At 48.3% G+C, this 23,896-nt stretch overlaps 1 protein-coding gene across 1 annotated transcript in view; it reads right to left on the reverse strand.

The window, feature by feature from the left end:
• Positions 1-23,896, reverse strand: part of COLQ (collagen like tail subunit of asymmetric acetylcholinesterase) — a 778,371-nt gene that overhangs the window by 309,624 nt on the left and 444,851 nt on the right. The window lies entirely within an intron of this gene.

The raw sequence follows: 23,896 nt of genomic DNA on the forward strand, positions 1-23,896 counted from the left end.
ACCACTGCCTCGGCCAGTCCGGTGCTATGAGGATCATCTTGGCAGATGAATTCTGCAACTTGGTCACCACCTTGGGGATTAGTGGGAGAGGTGGAAAAGCGTACACAAATGTCATTGACCAATTGATCAAAAGGGCATTCCCTAGGGATCCTGGTCGATGGTATCTTGAGGCGAAGCCTCGGCATTTTGTGTTTTGCTCGTCCGCGAAGAGGTCCACTTGCGGACGCCCCCATTCCCCGAAGATGTCTTCTAACACTTCGTCGTTGATTACCCAGTCCTCTGGCTCTTGAAAATGCCGACTGAGTAAGTCTGCTTGCACGTTGAGTTCTCCTGGTAGGTGCACCGCTTTCAATGAGATGTTCCTTGCTAGGATCCAGTGCCACAGGGACTGAGCTTCCAGCGAGAGCGTTCTGGATCGAGTACCCCCCTGCTTGTTCAGGTAGTACATTGTGGTGGTATTGTCCGTCTGCACTAGAATGGTACTCGTCGTGATCGCAGGCAGGAACGCTTTGAGGGCTAGGTGGACTGCCCTGAGCTCCAGCATGTTGATGTGGTACAACTGCTCGCTGCTGGACCACTGTCCCTGAGTTTGCAGAGTCCCAAAATGCGCACCCCATCCCTGAAGGGAAGCGTCGGTGATTAAGGTCTGAGTTGGGGGCTCTTGATGGAAGGGGATCCCCACTTGCAGATTCCTTGGCTTCAGCCACCACTTGACTGACTGTTTGGCTGCAGAGGAGAGGCAAACCTTTTCTTCCCACAGGGAGTTCCTTTGATCCCATTTGTCCTCGAGATCTTGCTGAAGAGGACGCATCCTTAGCCTGGCATTGGGCACTAGGAAGATGCAGGATGCCATGGCCCCTAGCAGAGAAGAGATTTGCCTTGCCGACGACAGATTGTTGGTTATAATCTGCCTGCCTTTTAGCATAATGGATGACTGTCCTTCCTCCGAAGGAAACACTTTTCCTACTACGGAGTCTATAGTTGCGCCCAGGTAGTGGATCCTCTGCGTTGGTGTAAAATTGGACTTTTTGGCATTCACTCTGAGACCTAACTTGCAACATAAGTTCAGGCATAGCGACAGCTGTGACCGCACATTCTGTGGTGATGAGCCCTTTATTAGCCAGTCGTCTAGGTAGGGATAGACGAAGACTCCTGCGCGCCTCAGAGCAGCCGCTACTACTGCCACGCATTTTGTGAATACTCGAGGAGCTGACTTCAGGCCAAATGGGAGGACTTTGAACTGATAGTGAGAGTTGCCTACCACAAACCTGAGAAATTTTCGATGATTCCTTAGGATGGGAATATGGAAATATGCATCCTGAAGGTCCAATGAACACATCCAATCGCCCATCCGGAGAAGAGGATATATTTGGTGGAGCGCCAGCATGCGAAATTTTTCCTTTCTTATGTGTTTGTTCAGTATCCGTAGGTCTAAATTTAATTTAATTTAATTTAATTTAATTTAATTTAATTTAATTTAAAAAATACTTCTAGAGCGCAGCGTACACCTTGCGGTTTCTTGGCGCTGGGGGGATTGGCAACTGAGGGGGAAAGACCAGGGAGAGGTGAAGGGAATTTTTGAGGGAGTTTAAGTGAGGAAAGCCTGGCTAAAATGGGTCTGAACTCTACCTTCACACTCCTCTTTTGGATGAGAAAGTATCTGGAGTAAACTCCCTTTCCTCTTTGGTTTAAGGGCACTTTCTCTATTGCAGATTTGAGTAGAAGCGTCGCTACCTCTTCTCTGAGCTGCTTTAGATGCTGGGATGAATTGACAGGAGGAATCGATGGGGGGTGACTTCTGAAACGAAGCGAGTACCCATGACGCAGTATATTCAGTACCCACTTGTCCTTTGTGATGGACTGCCACTCTGGAAGATGATGTGCAACACTTCCTCCCACCGGAGCGGTGGACAGCATCGGAGGAAGCGGCTTCTCATTGCTTCCCCGGAGCTTTGTTTCCAGCATTAGACTGCCTGTTGTTACCCCGTCCCCTGGATGGCTTGCGGGACTGGTATTGCTGTTTCTTTTGACCTTGCTGGTCCTGGTTCTTTTGCCAATGAGGGGTTTGAACCCTCTGTTGGTAACTGCGCCTGTCATTTCCCTTGCGGCGTCGAAACTCTTTTCTCTTTTCAAGCCCGACAGCTTTCATGGTCTCCAGCTCTGCCTTCATACGGGCCATTTCTTCGTCTGCATGGGACCCAAAAAGAGAACTACCGGAGAAAGGCAGATTCAAAATTCTTGCCTGCGCTTCCGGTTTCAGGGCCGTCAATCTAAGCCAGGATGATCTTCTGGCTGTGACTCCATGTGCATATTCATGCGCTGCCAGTGTTGCCCCGTCCGCCGCTGCACTTATGATCTGGTTAGAAACCAGACTCCCCTCATGCAAAATCTCTTCAAAGTCCCGTCTGTCCTCTGATGGAACTTTGTCAATGAACCTCTGCAGAGAGTCCCATAATGACCTATCATAGCGCCCCAGAAGCGCCGAGGCACTCGCCACCTTTAAGCTTGAGGATGCTGAGCCGCAAACTTTCCTCCCCCAGGAGTCTTGTGTCTTACTGTCCTTATCTGGTGGTACCGTTGAAGACCCAGCTACTGCATGTGTCTTCCTGGCAGCGGCGGTGATGACAGAGTCCGGTGGAGGATCTGATTTAAGGAATAAAGGATCCTCCGGAGCTGGACGGTACTTTTTTAGAATTCTCGCCGGCGCCGTTTTGGTGGTTGCTGGTGTGAGAAAGATATCCATTACCGGTTGTAACAAACTGGGGACTAATGGCAATAACGGGCGTGACACTGTGCGTTCATGAAGAGTTTCAAAGATTATGGATGAAGTGGTCTCCTAACCGGCATAGGGATATTTAATTTTGTAGCTCCTCTACACAACACTTCCTGAAACGTAGAAATATCATCTACCGGAGATACCCGAGAGGGTGGCGTCTCCGAGAGTGTTGGTGAATAATCCCTTTTGGATGATCTGGAAGAAGGGGAGGTAGAAGGGGTTCTACGGCGCCTTTTCTCTGATCTGGTCGACTCTCTTCTGCGGGAGGGAGACCTAGATCGCCTTCTTGGTGCTCGAGAGTGACTTCGGGATTCTCTTTCTCGAGATCTTGGTCTGATCGGTGTCGCTGGGAATACCACGCCCCTTATTCTTGTTAGCGATGCCTTTATTGCGTCTGGCATAGCAGGGTCCTGAGGCATCTCCCTTACGGGACTTTGAGGTACCGCATTGTCTTCCTGCTGCGAACTTTCTCTTGCAGGTATTGGAGATTGATGCACAAGCTCTGGTGATTCGGATCTTGAACCTGAGCCCTCTGATCCTGAAGGCGAGATCGATATGAGACGCGGTGACTCAGGAGTTGTATATATCAGTCTATGAGGAGATTTTCGCCTTGAGACTGGTCGAATCGTGAGGCGAACATGTGACACCTCCTGCGTACCCTCAACAGAGGGCTGCCTCGACGGTGATAGGCCTATCACCGGAGATCTTTGACTCGAATCTTCGAGGCTCCGAGCTTCTTGTCTCGACGTCGAGATTATCTTCGATGGAGGCTTCATGTACCTCACCAAAGCTTTGGAGACCTGTGAGGACGGAGGCACCTGCCTCGACGTCGACTCCGACGGAGGCACCTGCCTCGACGTCGACTCCGACGGAGGTCTCTGCCTCGACGTCGACTCCGACGGAGGCCTCTGCCTCGACGTCGACTCCGACGGAGGCTCCTGCCTCGACGTCGGCCCTGACGGAGGCGTCTGCCTCGACGTCACTCCTGACGGAGACTTCTGTCTCGACGTCGAATGCTCCGACGACGTCGAAAGCCTCTTCGCCGTCGAACGATGTTTCCTCGACGGCGATCTTGATCTTGACGGCGATCTTGGTCTCGACGTCGACTGTGGTGGAGATCGCCTACGTACTTCTCGCGACGTCGAATGATGTCTCGCCGACCTCGACGTCGAACGATGTCTTTCTTTCGACGACGAACGATATCTCTGTGCAGACATCGATCGATCTTCTCTTGACGTCGACAGATGCTTTTTCGACGTTGAACTGTGGCGCCGAGTCCTCGACGCCGAGCTTTTAGACGCCGTCGACGTCGAACGCATCCGCTTCGACGCTGAATCTAAAGTCGACGACGATTTTCTCTTTGCAGCATGACTTCCCCTTGACTCCTCACCTCTCCGCGACGATCCCGCCGCTGGAGTCTTCGACGCCGAGCCCGACGTCGATGGGGAGCAAACAGGGACCAACTGCTTCGACGTCGACCGTTCTGCTAGGCCATACAGCCTAATCCTCTCCCTCTCCTTTAAAGTCCTTTTGGAAAGGTCTTCACAATGATGGCATGTTGCTGGAGAGTGAGAGTCCGGCAGACAGATAATACACACCTCATGTGTGTCTGAAGCAGCCTTCTTTTTTCCACAAGATGGACATGGAACAAATAAAGAAGGCATTTTTCTGACAAAACGGCAAAAAATCAGTCAGAAAAACACAGGATACTAACTTCCTCACAGATGTTATAAGAAGAAGTCCAAAAAATCTTAAAGTTGTAATAATTCTTGACTAAAGAGTCAAAAAAGAAGAGAGCTGAATTCCAGGGTCCTGACTGAAGGAGCCGGAAAGAACAACTGACCTAACTGTCACCCCTGAGGCATGATGGGATATGGAAGTCAGGGCTGCCTTAAAGGCACGGTGCCAGTTTTTACCTGTACAGGGCTTTTTAGTCTCTATGGTATTATATTGCAATGCAGCCTGCAGGCTGGCAATGTGTTGTACATCTGTGTTTTTCCACAGGTTGTTCTCTTTATTTTTTGCTTTCTCATGAGTGTTTACCTCATTAAAAAAAAAAAAAAAAAAAAGAGATTTAGGTGTATTGTTATACCTTTATATATATATATATATATATATATGTGTGTTATTGGATGTGTATATTTACATTGCCTAGCCTTTTATGGGAGCTGCATTTGCTTGGAAAAAATGATATATGTTTATACATATACAGAGCTGTATATATGTATGTTTTTACATATATAATTTTATTATTTCCGGGGTCCCCGCACATGGGCGGGAATATTCAGTGCTTATGACTATTGATGAGGATCCCCTGGAAGAGAATTAGATGTTCTTCTGATCTCCATAACTAGAACATCCTAAAAAGGGGTTATTGTAGGAGAGTAGGATCAGCTTCACATGGTCACCCCCACTTTTTGCTGGTGTTTCACTGTTTTTCGACTTTAGTCTGGCTGGGACCCTGCTATTCAGGGCCCCAGTCTAGCTGCTTCCTCTCTAAATTGATTGCATGTACTTTAGGTACACTCCAGATTGGATACTGGGGTACCCTTGTGAGTGTCTAGTATATGGTATACTATGTACCCAGGGCATAGGTACCCCAGAGGCCTACCAGGGGCTGAAGCATGTATTGTGCCACCCCTGGAAAGCCCTCCAAAATGACACCACAGGTCTGGTACTGCAGCCTGGGTAAGGTGGTGCATGCACCTCTTACTGAGGTATAGGTTCACTATACCTCACCTATCACTGCACATAGAAACCTATCAGTTACCCCAATGGCAGGCCTTATCAATCCTGAAGGCAGGGTGCTTGGTTAAATGTGAGAGGGTGCCCAGGCATGAGCTGAGCCCCTCTCCAGCCTTCGGAGTCTCTTCTCCGGGGTTGTCAGTGGTGCAGCCTGACCATATACTCTTAAGTGCATTATATCTAAAACGGTTAATGCTAACTTTGGACTGGCAGCACGGAAACATGTTGTGTTTGGTGTCAAACACCTTGGAATCATACCCCCACATCAGTTCTTGATGTGAGGATATGATCCTACCCTTCTAGAGGGAGAGACATGGCAGTACTGGTATACCCGGTAGAAACTTAACAGAGCCCTGGCATCACAAAATGGATGCTGCAACCACAGACACGGGTCTGGCCTCCTGCTGCTGACCGAAACTCCTGCAGGGGAGGCCTGGACAATAGGTTTCCTGTCACAGGGAGGTGTAACCACCTTCCAGACAGGATGATGTGTATTGGGGCTGGGTGGGAGCACTCTCAGAGTGCTTTGAAGTCCTGCACTGGGGGCACATTTGGTGTCCCTGTGCATAGTCCATCTCAAACCGGTTCAGGGGCTTCCAGCCCCTGCTCTGGTGTGGAACTGGACTCAGGAAATGAGTGTAGCCACCCCTCTTTCCAAACCCTCCCATATATGGGTCCCCAGAGCTAGTCCAACCCCTTCCTTAGGTATAAGTAAGGAACCTCTGTAACCAGAACTTTAGATATCCCTGGAAGAAACTCTGAAGCTGAATCCTGGAACTTCGACTCTCTACTAAAGACTAGAGGACTGAAGAAATCTCCCTTGGGGTCAAGGAGTGACTCCCCTGCTTGGCAGGCACGAACGAAGCATTTTGCCGGTCTGCATTTCCAAAGCTCCCGTCGGACTCCAAAATATTTGCAGCCCAGGAAGAGGATTTCCAGACAACCCAGAGGCCGACCCAAGTCCCCAGCAAAGCTGAGACCCTCAGCCCCCGTGTGTAGCGTGGAACCTGAACTCCTGGTCACCGTGCACTTTTGCAAGTGCATTGACTTCTCGACGTCTCTTGAAGTCGTGCTTGGGGTTACTTGTAGCCCCCACCTCGAGCAGAGAATCCACCGAAGATTGTCAGTCTAGTCACCCCAAGTGACCCGTGGGCTGCCATTTTGTGTTTCCTCTCGAGGTCCCTTCATGATCCCTGGTCTGTCGACTGGTGGGTTCCTTTGAAGTTAACTTTGATTTTCCTTGGGCTTCCCTGGTTGCTCCAGACGTGCCCTGGCTCCCTACCAAGTGGTGAGTCCCTCAGACCTTGCTGGTCTGCACCAAAGCATCTTTCTACTTTCTACGTGGGTTGCTGTTGCCAAGGCATGTTGTGTCCAATCCGGGCACCGACGCTGCAGCACTCAACATCCTTGGTGGGACAGCTCGAATGCAGCTACTGGTTGTCCTCGACGCCTCCTGGTCCTCGTGGCTGAAGAGTCAAGCTTCACCTTCTTCACCTGAAATCACCCGACTTCGGTGGGCATTCGCCTATCATCCTCCTGGTCACTGGCAAGTGACCCAGACTCTGTCCCCTCTTCTTTCAGGTTCTTCTTGACTTCGATCCCGGCTTGGATCTCTTTGGATACTTCTCATCTTCCCGGCAGCGGCACTTCTTTTCCAGCTCCCATTGAAATCGACGACGTGACCCGACACCATTTGACACCTATGCACCCCGCTTCCCTAGGTGAAATAACACGAGTACTCTGGTGCTCCCGTGGGTGTTGGCCCTAGAATGAGTTTGAGTTTGAGTTTAAAATTACTTGTAGAGCGCACGTCTACCAGCGGTTTCTTGGCGCTATAGTTAACAAGGTCCTGGGCTAGAAGGCTAGGGAAGCTGCTGGCGTGTTATTCAAAGGACTTCATGAACAGGAAGGTCTTGAGGTGTTTACGGAATTGCGGGTACAGGGTGATAGAGCAAAGTTCAAGGGGAAAGGAGTTCCAGAGGGTCGGGGCAAGGGTGGCAAATTTTGAACCTCCCCACTTCTTTCTCCGGTAGCGTGGGATGGAGAGGAGGGACTGGGAGGACGAGCGTAGTTCCCTAGTGGGAACGTATGGAATGATCTCGGAAGAGATGAACGCCGTTGTCAGGCCAAGTCGGGCCAAGAAGGTGATGGAAGCGAGCTTGAATTGGACCCTAGCTCGCACCGGGAGCCAATGTAAAGATTTCAGAAGAGGGGTAGAGTGGTGAAATTTAGGGAGTTTGAAGGCCAGGCGGGCCGCCTGGTTTTGTATCTGCTGTAGGCGTCGCAGGCTATATGCGGGGATGCCGGCATATAGGGCGTTGCCGTAATCCAGGCGGGACACCACCAGGGCCAGGATGATGAGCTTAAGGGCGGGGAAAGTGAAGAAACGGGACACCCTGCGTATAGTGCGGAGTGAAAGGAAAGAAGAAGATACCACAGAGCTAACCTGGGAGTGAAGGGTGAGTTGAGAATTGATTTTTATGCCTAGTGTTTTGACAGAGGAAGAGGGTACAGGAGAGGGGCCAAGGGAGGGAGGCCAGAAAAGAGGAGACCAGGGGCTGGATGAACCACCCGTCAATACCAGCTCGGTCTTGTCGGGATTGAGTTTGAGGTGATTGTGGTTCATCCAGTCCCTGATATGGAGCATGACAGATTGAAAGTTTAGAACAGAAGAGGGGGAGGAGGATAGGTTGAAAACAAGCTGGAGGTCATCCGCATAATTGAATACGGCGACCTCCATCTGTTGGAGGGAAAAGATAAGAGGGGCGACATACAGATTGAACAAAAGGGGGGAAAGGGAAGAGCCTTGGGGAACCCCGCACTGAACTTTCCGGGCGTCCGCTGTGAAGTCACCCAGGCGGACAGCCTGGGTGCGGTCCCTCAGGAAGGAGGAGAGCCAGACCAGAGCGGTCCCCCCGATCCCCGCCGCCTTGACACGGGATAGCAAGATGGTGTGATCCACCGTATCAAAGGCGGCTGAGAGATCGAGGAGCACTAGGGCCTGGCGCTGATTGGTATCCATACCCTCCCTGAGGTTGTCCAGGACCGAGATGACAACGGACTCCGTGGAGTGTGCGGGGCGGAAGCCAGCCTGGCGAGGGGCAAGAGCTCCATGCATCTCCACAAAGGAGCTCAGAGCGCAGGTGACATGGCGCTCGAGCACCTTAGCCAAAAATGGCAAGAGGGAGATGGGGCGGAAATTGGCAGGGACAGAAGGGTCTGCCCCAGGTTTTTTCAGAATAGGCACAATAACCGCGGACTTCAAGGGGTTTGGAACTACACCTTGAGCAAGAGAGCTGTTGAGGAGATGAAAGGGGGGGTCTGGGCAGGTAACAAAGATATGGCGGAGAATGTGGGCAGGACAGGGGTCAAGCGGAGAACCAGATTTGACCAGGGGAACTAGGGAGGTCAGAGATTCCCTAGTGATGGGGGGAAGGGTGGTGAGTTCACCCTTGGGAGGGGGACATTGGGGGTCAACAAAGGAGGGAGAAGGGGGAGGGATGTTGGCCTTAATGGTAGCGATTTTATGAATAAAGTAGTTATTGAGGGAGTGGCAGAGTTCTTCGGACGGGGCAGGCTTAAGAGTGGTTCTGTCCGAGAACGCCAGGTTGTGGACGATCGTGAATATCTCCTTAGCCTGGTTTTCCGCGGCTAGGATTTTGGAGGAAAAATATGATGTTTTGGCCTCCAGGATGTCTTTTTTATACTGGGTAAGGATGGTGGTATACTCCAGTTTTAGAGCGGGGCAATAGTTTCTCCTCCATGCCCGCTCCGCGCGGCGTACTTTTAGTTTGGTGGCCTTAAGCTCTTCATTAAACCACCGATTGGCATCCTTCTCACGCTTGGAGGAGATGCGCTTGAGCGGGGCGACGGAATCGCGGCCAAAGGAGAGCCACTGGTCTATGGCCTTAACCTGGGAGAGAGTAGAAAGGCTCTGCAGGGAAGGGAGGGAGGAGGTAAGAAGGGAGGAGAGATTTTCCGGATTGACTCGGCCCCATGATCGGACCCAGGTGTTTTTAGGGCGGGGGGGGGCTTAGCTGGGGGGTGAATAGGAAGGGAGAATGAAATCAGGTGGTGGTCAGACCAGGAGCAGGGCGAGATGGAGAGAGATTCCACAGGGCAGTTCAGGGACCAGATCTGGTCAAGCGTATGACCTTTGATGTGGGTGGGGGAGTGAACATAGGATGTGAAGTTGAGGGATTGGAGGGTATCGGAAAATTCCTTAGAGGACGGACATTCAGCAGGGTCAGAGGGCCAGAAATTGAAGTCGCCAAGAAGCAGAATGGAGGAATTGTTGACTGTAATAGTGGCCAAAACATCCAAGAAGTCAGGGAGAAACTGTAGAGGGGTTTGAGGAGGACGGTAAGTGAGAAAACAGGTCAGAGGGGGAGAGGTGAAAGTGGTGCGAATCACCAGATATTCGGTGGTCGCGATATCAGGCAGGGATAGAATTTGAAAGGGAAGAACTTCCTAAGACCCAAAGGGTTTGGTCCTGACTCATTTCTAAGTGTCCCTAATCTTTAAAAATCTAACCGCGACTTTCCCCATAGAAGCTAACGGGAGCAGGCGGCTGTGTTCTCACACTGCACACGGCCCCCGTGGGTCCCCTGTGTGGTTCTTTGGGGTACCGGCGATTCTACAGGCTCCAGGACTTGTGTCTAGTTAAGTTGTGGTTCTTATACCACTATTTAATATATAGTTTGGCTCGCCCCAAGGGCCTGAAGTGTATTTGTGCTATTTTACTGTCCTATTTGAAGTGTAACTTATGTGTTTTCACCTCTAGTCTCATAAAGAGACTAGGAGGGTGTGTTTAGGAATAAATACATATATTTATATATATATACCTGGTATGGTTGTCTTTCATTTAGCCATTCAAGAGAATATAGACTGGTAAAACAAGCTGCTTTACATTCCTTCAAGACTTAGCCTGAAGGCTGCTCTCCATAGCTACCACTAGGATAGCATTCAATAAAGTTGTCTATAACCTATCATCAATAAGGGGTTGTTTGGACTGGTACAGGGTGCCCACTTTAACTAGTGGACAGCATATACCAGGCCAACTTCTTACAGTTATGTCGTCTATTTGTGATAACGTCGACCAGGAGTAGGTTGGTGACGTCTGTGTGTACAGGGTGAAGGTACTTGTATCTGACCATGACGTATTTCCTGAAATTGGTAAGAGCAACTTTTTTTTCTTATGTCTCAGTGGAATTACTTCTTCAGGATGCTCTGCTGGAAGATAATGCTCCAGAATGGGTCAAGATGGGAGATTCTGTGGACAATATAGTTGTTCTGAAACAAGAGCCTTCCTGACTGGAGTCACAGAAGTAACCCTAGGAATCCTGGCAGGAACTGGAGGAAGATTCAAAGACTTAAAGGGTTAATGAAGAGGGTCTTCAATTGGTATATCTATTAGCTGTCATTTGAATAATCGTGGATCAGCCACTAGCAAAGGAGACAAAGGCAGATGTCCAGATAGCAATGGAGAGGCCACTGTCAACATCAAACATATCAACCTTGAGTGATGTAATGTCGAATAGTGAGAGGTAGGTCTGACTGCGTATGCTTTGATAGTTTGTGCTTGAACAGAATAAAAATATAATTTCCACATTTGTAAAGCATGAACAATCTCTAGGCGCTGGGGGCCGTCGGGAAGATTAAGCAAGCTATTGCCCAGAGTCACATGGTGCTTGGCTAATCTGCCGCCGGCGATCGAACCGTGATCCCCAGATTCCGGAGTCAGTCGCCCTGGCCGCGGCGCCACACCTCTTCCTCAAGTGCATTATTTGATGGCAAGTGATATTTCATCATTGAACATCTTGATAGCAAGCCAAATTGTTTCTTCTAACAAGTCTGCTAATACTATGCTGCAGGCTGTTTTCGATGGCAAACACGTCAGGACTGAATCATGCTTCAATTTCACTCTCGGGTCCCTGGAATGGAAGTAATGATGCGAATGATGCCGGTGCCTCTGTTTTTCTCCCTAGATCATCCTGTTTGTAAGTCTTTTTGAGACGAGGGCCTGGTCGCAGGGAAACGGAGCCTACCAGCAACAACGTTTTGATTCCTCTTCAGCACTGAGGTTTTCTAGCGTGCCTATAAAGTGAATTACTTTTGTCTTTGCTTTGTCATTTTCTGACAAAATTCTCATATTTTAACTGAAAGTGAGGCAGGTTGACACACAACACACATTGTATGTGGGTCAGAAGCAGCCTTCTTCCTCCCACAGGAGGGGCACTTCTCAAAAATCTATGGTATTGAGAACAAACCCCATTCAAAAAGTGTTAAAAGAAGGAAACAAGTATTCAGATGCTTAAAAGACTGAATGAAGCAATGATTTTCAGATTTTGAAGAAAGATCCTTTCACAACAGGTTGAAAAAAACATGAAGTGTTCCAAGATCCTCTGAGCATGAGCCACAAAAAAGAACTGAGGCTCCAAAACAACTGCCTTTACAAGGCATGCTGGGAGTTGGAGGCTGCTGGCACCTTAAAGGGGCAGTGAAGATTCTTGCCAGCTTCTTTCGTTCTGTTTATCAGGCTATCTTTCAGGTTTGTTTCAACTTTACTACTAAGACCTAGGGCCTCTCTGTATAAGGGTTTAGGAAAAGGTGATACAAGGCAGACTATGGGATACATTAGTCTACAAAGGTTTCTTATAGGTTGTTACCACAATTTCAAAATAAAGCCAGATAGCATCTCTATTAGTAGGACATACTTTGCATGGATCTGAAGTGTTCCAATATCTCTGCATGCAGGCAGGAATAATTCTATGTACATAACTATCCATGAAGATCCTCTGATTTAGAACCGCTGTATCAGTGGCCTCAAGCCACATGTTCAATTACAGAACATTTCACTATATAGATGTTGCTTAATGAATTGCTTGGTTTCAGATTTCCAGATGTTAGTATCCCTTCTCTGTTTTGACCTCGAATTTGAAGTCCTGAAAAGTAACCTCTTTATTTCCATTGGTGCAGTGTGGCTTCTTGTCACAAGCCCACTGTATACAAATAAAAAAAAAATCACACATTCCAACTGACAAGCATTATTATCCAATTAAAACTGTCTTTTCTATTTATTTACTCAAGGGAAACAACATAAAAAAATCTTTAGATTTTTGAAAATTGTTTCCATAGTGAAAGTCGGAATCTTCTTAATTCAGTTTATGTTGGAAAAAAGAGCATACTGCAATTCATGGAGTAAATTCCCTGGTGTTTGTTTCAATGATGTTTGTAAGGAAATGCCTCTTTTTGTATGGTCACCCTAAGTTTTCTAACTCATGCTACTGGCTTTTTGTCTCTAAGAGTGCACTGAGGCCTGCAAAACAGACCTCAGTCCCTTTGCCCTCACTCTTCAACTAGATATGGCTCATGCCCATTTGGCTTAGCTAACTTACCTGTAAGTCCCTAGTGATTAGTACCCAGGATACCCAGGGAAGGAAAATTAGAGGGTCCCCCCCAGGGATTGCAGCACTGGTTGTGCCACACTGGGTGTGATACTGGTAAAAGGAGACTCCCAGCTCACCATTTAAAGGTTGGAATAGAAGTTAAACTGCTATGCCAACGTTGCCATTTAAAGTAATGGCAAAGCCAGACATTCCCCTGATATATGTGTAAATCACCCCTATGCCAGACCTATCGAGTCCCAAAGCAGTGTGCAACATATTTCATGGGCAGAATAGGTATTTTACATGCTCTGATAGTAAAAAAAAAGCAAAACTGTAGCTTTTACTGTGGAAAAGCTTAGTCGTCCAATTGGTGAGTACAGAGTTCCACGCTGACCCCTCAGCTGTGCTAACTCTGGAACTGTGCAACCAAATGTGGTAATCCAAGGTGTCAAACAACTTGTGTCATTAAGCCCGACTTGATTCTCAAGCCTAAATTAATGTAACAAGTTGCAGTGTGCAACTTCAGCAAAGGTACCCCTTTCTTGCCTTTAGTCCCTTGTCCCCATATCGGTTGCACATGCAGTACTGTCACTGAAATAGCTTTCTGACCTCCTGGAGAGACATGCTAAAGATTCCAAGGGATGGATACAACAGGGTCCTGCTCTGGAAGGTGGTGTCACCTCCCTCCTGCAGGAACCAACACAGGTGAGCTTCAAAGGATAAGCTGCCCGAAGGTCATATGGGTAACACTTAGGAGAGGGGCTGCTCCCTTGTTCAGGCAGACAGGCTGGCACTAGGGACAGGAGAGAGGACACCAGTAGACCAACTTGTTTTGCAGGGAAATGTAGCCCGCTTAGTATCCACACCTCTCAGTTGGGCTAGGGAGCGGCACACGCCAGGAGAGGAGTTCTGCCATATTGGAGGTGGGCAGAATGGTGCATCCTGGGATGTCCGGATACCATACTTCGTAGGAACTGGTCATTAGGTGAGATGAAACCTGGTAGCCCATTGGCTACCATCTGCATCCTACCTGAGGGCATTTTATGAGCATAAGTAGGGCGCCACTGGCACCCCGAACTAGGATCTTGACTGGAAGAAGGACCGAGGAAGGCCTGCCCTGCTACACCGTAGAAACAGCGAAGAGTAGCTGCATCGTCAATCGTCATGGACCTCAACTGCCCCACCTGGTGGCTAGCAAAATATATAGACTGTGCCTGCCGTGTCCTGCTCAAGGAGAAGCTGTCGCCAGAGCTGAATAAAAGCCAAGAAACTCTAAGGACCAGCTGACTGGCCTCCTGTTCGCAGCACAGGGACACATCAGGTGAAGAAGCTTGCTGGGGCTAGCTGGTTGCCCAAAGTCTTTAACCCGTCGCCAACCGCCACTCTGCAGCATAAGCGACCAGGACCTGATGCACAAAGGTGCACCCGAGTTCGCTGAATCCAGGCGTGTTGTTGGAGCTCAGCTCGGACCTCCAGTGGACAAAATATAAACACAGGAAAGATTGGCCTGTGGCTGTGATACTGAGTGATTAGTGGTCCAGTGGTGACTGGACTTCTGCCAGCACCAAGAGGACTTTGAGGGACGTTGCAGTGACCAGGACTATATGACCCTCTTTACGGACCATAGAGGAATCGCAGCAAGACCCCCATCGACTCCATCACATCCACAGCATCACTGAGCATCTTTAGCATCCTTAATCCCTTGCATCAGGACCACTTCCATAGGATAGCCCTGCAACGGATAGAAGTCCCTGGAACTGACTAAATACTGCTTCACCTGCTGAAGAAACTGTTCCTGAAGACCTTGCTGGTCCCCTGACTGGATCCCCACTGGAGCTGGTTCCTTAAGGTGACTCTAAGTGACCGCACTACATCTAAATAAAATCATAAATCCGGTATTTGTAAAGAGCGAACTACTCACCCCTACGGGTCTCAAGGCGCTGGGGGGCGTCGTGGAAATTAAGTGAGCTATTGCCCAGAGTCACATGGTGCTGAGCTGACCTGCCGCCGGAGCCAGGGATCGAACAGCGATCCCTGTGCTCCGAAGTCAGCTGCCCTGGCCGCTGCACCACACCGCTCCATATCTAACCTAAACCTTTTAGTGAACAAGGTTCTAAGTGTCAAATTCCTTGAATTTTTCAATGCTTGTTTGAGGTTAAGTGAAATGCTTTGATTTAAAATACCTTGTAAATTTCATACCTCCGGAACATCTGGTGGATCGTTTTCGTTGTGGTGTCTTAAAATACATAATCATACAGTTTGTTTTTATAAATTGGTGTCGGATTTCTTTGTCATCTTTTTGATTCCTTTTTCAATTGTTTTGTTGCTGTGTAAATACTTTACACTTGTTCCTTTGTGTAAGCCTTGTTGCTCAGAGCCAGAGCTACCAAGAGTTGAGCTGAAGCTTTGACAAACAAAACCTAAGGGGCTATAGGAGTTGCTAAGTGCATTACACGGTGAGGTCACACAACCATAACATATAATACACCCCTTTTCCTCAGCTTGGTGCCTAGCACTGGGATCCACAACTTGTGTTTAGCAGTACCATAAAGTTGTTGAAGTTTAGACACTGAGAATCCACCTATGTCAGTGGTCTTCAAACTGTGGGGGCTGCCCCCCTAGGAGGGTGTGGAGTCATTTGAAGTGGGGCAAGAGACCGTGCCCCAACGAAATTTGAGTACCCCAACACTGAAATGTACGAGCACGTTTAACAGATGAATTTCTTTATCCAGTTCTTGTCATTGTGGGTTTTTTTAATTAATTTTAAAAAGGAGTGGGGCTTGTTCTGCATTTGGCTCGCTCGCTAAGGCTTTTTGCAAAACAACTCATGGAAACTCAGCAAGGAAAGGAAGGTGGGAGTTGATACTGAAGCATTGTGCTTCAAAATCACTTTCCAATACTTTTCTAGCTGTCTGCAGAATATTCAGTCTGATTTTCAGTACTAAAACATACATTGTGGAATTTTTGGGACTTTGTCACTGTTAATGTACTGATAGCTGCAGTCTGCATGGATTGAGAGGGAGGGTGGAAGCTATGGAAGGTGCTTGAAGGGAATTATTCTTTGAAGTGGAGTGCATGTAACTTTTTACTGGGTGATCTGGAGGGTGCATTGCAGCCCTGTGAAGTTTGCTAAATCTATGCATGATAAGAGGGCAGTTGCATATTAAGGGTGCAAGGGGCCCTTAAGCAAACAAGGAGAATAATCCCTTAACCACCAACTGCTGAGCTTGTAAATAAAACAGAAATAATCTGAGTTTATTGGGCCCCTGTAACTGTTTCAAAGTTTTTTCTTTGGATTCTTGGATTGCAGTCATGTATGGCTCCCTATAAAACCACGACTACAAGTCTGAGAATGCAAATGAAAAACCTGGATAGGAGCCAGCTAGTTTTGCATGGACCTGGGAAACTTAGCCTCTATGCCTTGAAAAAAGGAAGCTTGCTATGGCTTTCAAGGAGAGGACTGGATAAGACTTTTTAGAGGGAGGTGGGTGGAAATTTCAAGAGGGCATATAGGTTACTCTTTCAGGACTGGGTGGGTAGTTTTAAAGGGGTACACGCATGTAAAGAGTGGAACTGAACGTATCTTTCTACAATAGGAGATGCATAGGTGTTTCCAAACTGAGTGAATGGGGATGTCCTGATGCGACAGTGGATGGAGATTTCAGTAAGGACTTTTAAGGAAGAGTTTTTAAGGAAGAGACTGACTAGCAGGGCCCGCCTGTGACATGGCCAAGCTGGGCCCACAACCAGGCTGTCAATCTTCACAAGGGCACAAGAAGCAGTGTGTGGTACGACCTGCAAACAGTAGCACCCCTCTCATTTCACTCCTGCTTAAACTACCTTTAATCATTTGTTTAACCCCCATGGTTTCCCCTCCCAGCTCCCTCTCAGCCTCTGCCTTCATGCTCCAATATGATTGAGCTGAAATTTGTTTGTGTTTAGAGGCCAGTCACTAGTGTGAAGTAATCAGCATGGGACTAAACGTGAACACAATAGGAGTTCCCTGCTGCCTTGTTTTATTCACCAGCATCAGATGGCCTTTTATACAGGGCTGTTAACAAGATATTTGGATGAGATTTTGAAAAAGGGTTCTGGATGAGGTATTAAAGGGTGTGTTGTAGAGAGGTACTTAGATGGACTTTGTAAACTATGACAGAATGGTGCTTTGTATAAGTGGATCTGGCTAATTCTTAGCATTTGGTGTCTGGGTGGAAGTGAGGTGGATTGCGGAGACTAAGATGGGGCTTTATAGAGGTTTCTAGGTGACAACTTTACAGTTTGAATTTGGGTGGAAATTTACACTTTAAGTACAGGACTCTGTACAGAAGGGCCATGATACCACTTAGCAGAGGAATTATTGATGCCTTTTTGATGAGGGTCCTGGATGGGGCTTGTTCCACAGTGCGTTTCACAATGTTGATGATTTAGTAAGCCTCCTAACGGGGACCGTGTTGAATTGGTTTCAGTCATTCTTGGAAGGCAGGTCACAACAGGTCATTCTACACCCCCATGTTTCTAGCTCTAGATCTTTGGCACAGGGGGTGCCACAGGGTTCGGCACTGAGTCCGACACTTTTCAATGTCTATCTTGCGCCCCTCGCTGCAATCATTGAGAAATGGGGTGTGCGAGTTGTCTCCTATGCAGACGAAACGCAACTGATCTTTTCTTTTAAGGAACATTGTGACACAGCTTTTATCAATTTTAAGCAATGCCTATTAAATATCTCCTCCTGGATGACTGTGAATTGCCTAAAATTAAATACTGATAAGACTGAGGTCCTATTCTTTAATCAACCTACTCCTCCACGGACGGAGCTGTGGTGGCCAGTAGAGTTGAATCCACCTCCGATACCGGTAACGGTGGCAAGGAACCTAGGTATAAGGTTTGACTCGCAACTGTCTGGCAAGGCTCAAATCATGCATATCTCCTCCCAATGTTTCTGGAGACTGAAGACATTATGAAGATTTTTACATTTCCTTCCAATGAACTGTAGGAAGGTAGTGGTGTACGCCCTTATCACATCCCAACTTGACTACGCTAACAGCCTGTATATTGGCCTCCCGGATTACTTGATGAGAAGACTGCAGCGTATCCAAAACTCTGCAGCCAGGCTATTGAGGAATGTGCCTTTACGATATCACATTTCGCCCCATCTACAAAGCCTACACTGGCTGCCTGTAAGGAAAAGAGTTCAGTTTAAAGCTCTCGTGTTGGCTCATAAAGCAACTAGAGGGGTAGGCCCTCGCTATCTGAAACAGAGACTGCAGAAATATCTTCCGCCAAGAACTCTTAGATCCTACAATCAAAATCTTCTGATTACTCCACGGTTTAGAAAGGCTAGGACAGGTGGACGTGCGTTCTCTGTGAAAACGGCAATGCTATGGAACACTCTACCCAATGCTCTCAGACAGATTGATACAGAACTCCCGTTTAGAAGGGCCCTGAAGACCTGGTTATTCAGGCTACCCTAGAGACTGCCGCAATCCTCTCTCCGCCGTATCTCTTGTGCCTGTAGGACGTTAGCGCCGGGACGCTTCCGTTGGAAGTAGCTGTCACGCTTTATAAATATATTAATTAATAATAATAATAACCATTGGCTTCATCTACCCCGTTGGAAAGTATTGGGGGGCTATGCATAACATAGTTTGAAGATCACTGGCCGACATAGACACCAAGAAAAAAAGTCTCAAACCGCCTAAGTAATTGCCAAGTGTGTTGAACTCCAAGAGGACTGTTTCCAAGAATGGCAAACACTTTTTCAAACAGCTGGGAAAAGTTGGAGAAAGTTGTGGCAAAGTTTCCTGCAAATTCAAACGTTTGAGAAAGTTTTCCAATAGTTTCGAAAAAGTTACAGCAGCCACTTTTTCAGCAAGGGAATATGGAGCTCGACATGTTAAATCTGTCCTCCTTCAATGGAGATGAGTTGAGGCCATTTTGCAGAGACAGGGAAATCACCATGGGGGGCAGGCAAAATTAGCTGGGCAAGGCCCAAGAGCTTGGGAGGAAGCCCACAGGGTAACTCCAAAACTGGAGAAGAAACTGACCCAAGGTAGTGGGTAAGAAGATAATGTGGAGGGCAACCACAGTATCGTGAGTGGAGCAAGCAGGGCACGTTAAGACCTAACCCTATTTTCCAGACTAAGGATGGTTCTCTAGAGCCAACAGCCAAGCAGGCTCAATCACCAGCCAGAGATCCCTGCAAGATAGCGTAGCAGTCCTGGACCCGGAGGAGAGAGTTATAGTCCTGGCTGAGAGAAGACTGGCCCTAAAAGAAATAAGGGCCAGACTGGAATTAGATCCCAAAGAAGATGGTGGCAAAAGAGTGGTAACTGGAGGTGCTGACAGGGGTGCCCCAATGTAAGATTGCCCAAAGGCATTGTTCCTAGTAATGTCCAGGGGGATGACATAGACAAGTTGCTGGCCTCAGTTGAGAAAGATCTCTCTCAAGATGAGGTAGGTGGGTACCCAACACTGGGCACACTATTCTGGGAGTTAGTGCCAGTAGTTGATAGGGATAAACTGGTTACTCAGTAGTACAGAGAGTTCCTCCATAACCTGGCCCATGATATCCCCTTGACTGGACACCTGGGGCAGACCAGGACCTGGTTGAGGCTGGTCAACCACGTCTACTGGCTCCAGATGTCTGAGAAGATCAAGAAGGTCTGCCACTCTTGCCCCACCTGTCAAGCCAGTGGCAAGGTGGGGGGGGGGGAAACCAAAGGCCCCCCAATACCACTACCTGTGGTGGGAAGTCACTGTGAAAGGGTGGGTATTGACATTTTTGGTCCCCTAGACCCCTCAACAGCCTCAGGGAATAGATTCATCTTGGTGGTGGTGGGCCATACCACCAGATACCCTGAAGCTATTCCCCCAAGGACAGTCACTGCCCCTGCAGTGGCTGGAGCCTTCCTTCAAATCTTCACCAGGGTTGGGTTCCCTAAGGAGGTAATCTCAGATGGAGGCATGCATTTGTCTGCTATCTGAAAGCCATGTGGGATTAGTGTTGTGTGACTTTCGAGTTCACCACCCCCTACCATCCTCAAGGAAATGGTCTAGTTGAGAGGTTCAATAGGACCATGAAAGGCATGTTTCTGGGGTTGCCTGAGAAATTTAGGAGGAGATGGGATGTCTGTCTCCCATGCCCACATACAGGGAAGTCCACTAAAAATGAGTTGGCTTTAGTCCTTTGAGCTACTCGTTTGACACCCTGTAAAAGGGTCCATTAAGCTGGGCTATAGATTGTTAGGAGACCCCTCAAAGAACCAAAACAGGACATCTCGGACTATGTGCTTGGCTTTTGCTCCAGGATGGCTGAGTACATAAAGAAGGCCAATAAGAACTTGGGGGCAAGCCAGGAGGTTGTGAAGCACTGGTATGACCAGAACTCCTCTATGGCTGAGTATCAGCCAGGACAGTTAGTGTGGGCTTTGGAGCCTCGCACTGCAGGACAAGTGGGCTCAGCCATACCCCAACATAGGGAAAATGGAGGAAGTTACCTACTTGGTGGACATGGGTACTGCCAGGAGCCCTTACAGGATCATCCATGTGAACAGGCTCAAGTTGCACCATGATAGGACAGACCAAACTATGTTGATGGTTATAGATGGAGAGAGAAAGAAGAGAGTGAGCCACTCCCTGACCTCTTATCCTCTAATGCCAAGGATGGAAATGTGGAAGGAGTGGTGCTCTCCTCCACCTTGATGAAACAGCAACAAAGAGGCTGCCATCAGTTACTGAGGCAGTGTACTGGAGTGTTCTCTTTGACTGCAGGTCTGACAATATGGTGTACCCATGATGTTGACACCAGTGACAGCTTACCTGTCAAGAGCAAAATATACAGGCTGTCTGACCAAGTCATATCCAGCATCAAAGCTGAGATTGTTAAGTTCCAGGAGCTGGGGGTGATTGAACCCTCCAGTAGTCCATGGGCCAGCCCTATGGTACTGGAACCCAAGCCATTCTGTGTGGACTGTAGGGGCCTCAATGCAGTGACTAAGACTGATGTCCACCCCATACCAAGAGCTGATGAGCTCATAGATAGGTTGGGGACAGCCAAATACCTGAGTACTTTTGACCAGCCTTTAGGTTACTGGCAGATAGCCCTCACCTCAGGAGCCAGGGAGAGGTCTGCTTTTTCTATACCTGAAGGTCACTTTCAATTCAAAGTGATGCCCAATGGGTTGGAAATACACCTTCCAACTTCTACAGGTTAGAGAATAGAGAACTTCCAGCTCTGGAGAGTTTCTGTGCAGCTTACGATGATCACATACTTGTATTTAGCTTCACCTGGGAGGATCACCTGGTCCACCTCAAGGAAGTGCTTCAGCGCACGACCTGTACAATTCTGGTTTCGGAAGGGCTTTAGACCCAGACCCAAGTCAGAGCCTTTTCTTGGCCTTACTGTATACTACAGGAGATCTGTAAAGGGTTATGGCACCATAGTGGCACCACTCACTGAACTGACCTCTAAGAAACAGCCCAGAAATGTTATCTGGACTGAGCAGTGTCAGAAGACTTTTGACACACTGAAGGAAGCTCTGTGCTCAGCACTTATCCTGAAAGCACCTTAATTCAGTAGGGAGTTCTTTGTTCAGACAGATGCCTCTGAACCTGGGATTGGAGCAGTGTTCTCACAAGTGAATGATTTCGGCCAGGATCAGCCAGTTGCCTTCATTAGTAGGCGACTCCTCCCAGGGAGCATCATTGGAGTGCCATTGGAAGGGAAGTCTTTGCTGTGGTTTGGCCCCTGAGGAAGCTGAGACCCTACCTGTTTGGGACTCACTTCAGAGTTCAAACCGACCACGGACTTCTTAGATGGCTGATTTAGATGAGAGAATAGAACCCTAAGTTGTTGAGGTGGTCCATTTCCCTACAGGGTATGGACTTCATAGTGGAACACAGACATGGGACCTACAATACCAATGCAGATGGCAATTCCAGGTTCTTTTGAATAGATTATGAGAATCACCAGGACAAGGGGGGCCATGTAAATAAATGTCTCTTTTTGTATTATCACCCCTCATTCTTTGGGACTCGTGCTGCTGGTTTTTCAACTCTGAGCGTGCACTGAGGAATGCTAACCAGACTTCACTGTCAGTGCCCTTGCACTTAAACAGGTATGTCAGATAGGCTCATACCCAATTGGCTAAGCTAACTTACCTGTACATCTCTAGTAAATGGTACCCAGGGCATGTAAGTCAGAGGGTCCACCCAGGGATTGATGCGCTCATTGTGCCACTCTACGTGTGACACAAGTGAAATAAGACTCCCAGCCCAACATCTGCAGGCTGGAAGAGCAGTTTAAACTGCTAGCCCAACTTTGCCAATTAAAGTAATGGCAAAGCCAGATTTCCCCCTGGTTATGTATAAGTCAGCCAGGTGGCACGCCTAATGACTACTTAAGCAGGGTGCAACATATATCACCAGCAGAACATGTATGTTACCTATTCTGATAGTAAAAAGGCAAACCTGTTGTTTTTACTGTAGAATGGCTCGTTGGCCCAATTGGCGAGTACAGAGTTACATGCTGACCCCTCAGCTGAGCTAACTCTGGAATGGTGCAACCAAAGTGGGACATCCAAGGTATCAAAAAACTCTTTACATTACGCCCAACTTGATACTCATACTGAAATTAATGTAATATGTTGCAGTCTGCAACTTTAGCAAAGTTGCCACTTAGTTTCCTTTATTCCCCTATGTCCTTACCAGCTGCCAACGCGGTCCTGCGAGACAGCTTTCTGCCCTCCTAGGGAAACGTGCTAATGACTCCAGTAAAATAATACAATAGAGGTCTGCTCTTGAAGAAGGTGCCATCTCCCTCCTACAGGAAACCACACGATTGTTGTCTCAAAAGGCGAGCTTCAAAAGAGAAGCCCCCTTTGAAGGGGCAAATGGGTAACACTTGGGAGAGGAGCTACTCTCATGTTCAGGAAGACAGGCTGGGACTGGGCACAGGAGAGGGGAAAACAGTTGCCAAACTAGTTTTCCAGGGGCGTGTAGTCCCCTTGGTAGCCACACCTTGGGTTGGGCTAGAGAGCTGCAAACGGTTGGACAGGGGTCCTGCCATATTGGAAGTGCACAGAATGGTGCATCCTGGGATGCCCAGATGCCACACTTGTCAGGAAGTGGTCATCAGGTGGGATGGAATCCTGCCCTGTCTGAATGTTCCGAGTATAAGTAGGGCACCCCTTGCATCCCGAACTCAAATCTCGACTGGACTAGAAGAAGGACAGAGGAAGGACTGCCCTGCTGCACAGCGGAACCTGTAAAGAGAGGTTGCCCCACCGTGGACTGCACCTGCTGCACCTGCTGGCTAGCTAGGGGCGAAAGACTGTGCCTGCTGTGACCTGCTCAAGTCATCACAGGAGCCCAGCCAAAGCCAAGAGATTCCAAGGGCCAGCTAACTGGCCATCTGTTTGCAGCACAGGGACACAACATCTGAAGAAGCCTGCAGAGGCAAATTGGTAGCCCAAAGTCTTCAACCTACTGCCAACAGCCACTGTGCAGCACCAGGGACCAGGAACCGACACACAAAGTGGCCCCAGAGTTTGCTGAACCCGGTAATGTTGTCAGAGTGTAGCTGGGACCTCCTGAGAACAAGTAATGGACCCAGGAAGGATAGGCCTGTGACTAGTGTCCGGGTGACTGGACTTCTGCCAGCAGTGAGAGGACTTCGAGGGATGTTTACACTGTGACCAGGACCATCTACCCTTGACCAGTACCATGTCACCCCCTTCGTGAACTAAGGAGTAGTCACAGCAAGACCCCTGTTGACTGCATCGCATCCACAGCATCTTCGAGCATCTTCGGCATCCTTCATCCCTTGCAGCAGGACCACTTCCATAGGATAGCACTGTAGTGGAAAAAAGTGCCTGGAGCTGACTAAAGACTGCTTCACCTGCTGAAGTATCTGTTCCTGAAGGTCTTATGTCTAGCCTAAACGTTTTAGTGAAAAAGTTTCAAGTGTCAAATTTGTTGAATTTCCCAA

This window comes from Triturus cristatus, chromosome 10 (genome assembly GCF_964204655.1).
Source record: "Triturus cristatus chromosome 10, aTriCri1.1, whole genome shotgun sequence".
Taxonomy (NCBI): Eukaryota; Metazoa; Chordata; class Amphibia; order Caudata; family Salamandridae; genus Triturus; species Triturus cristatus.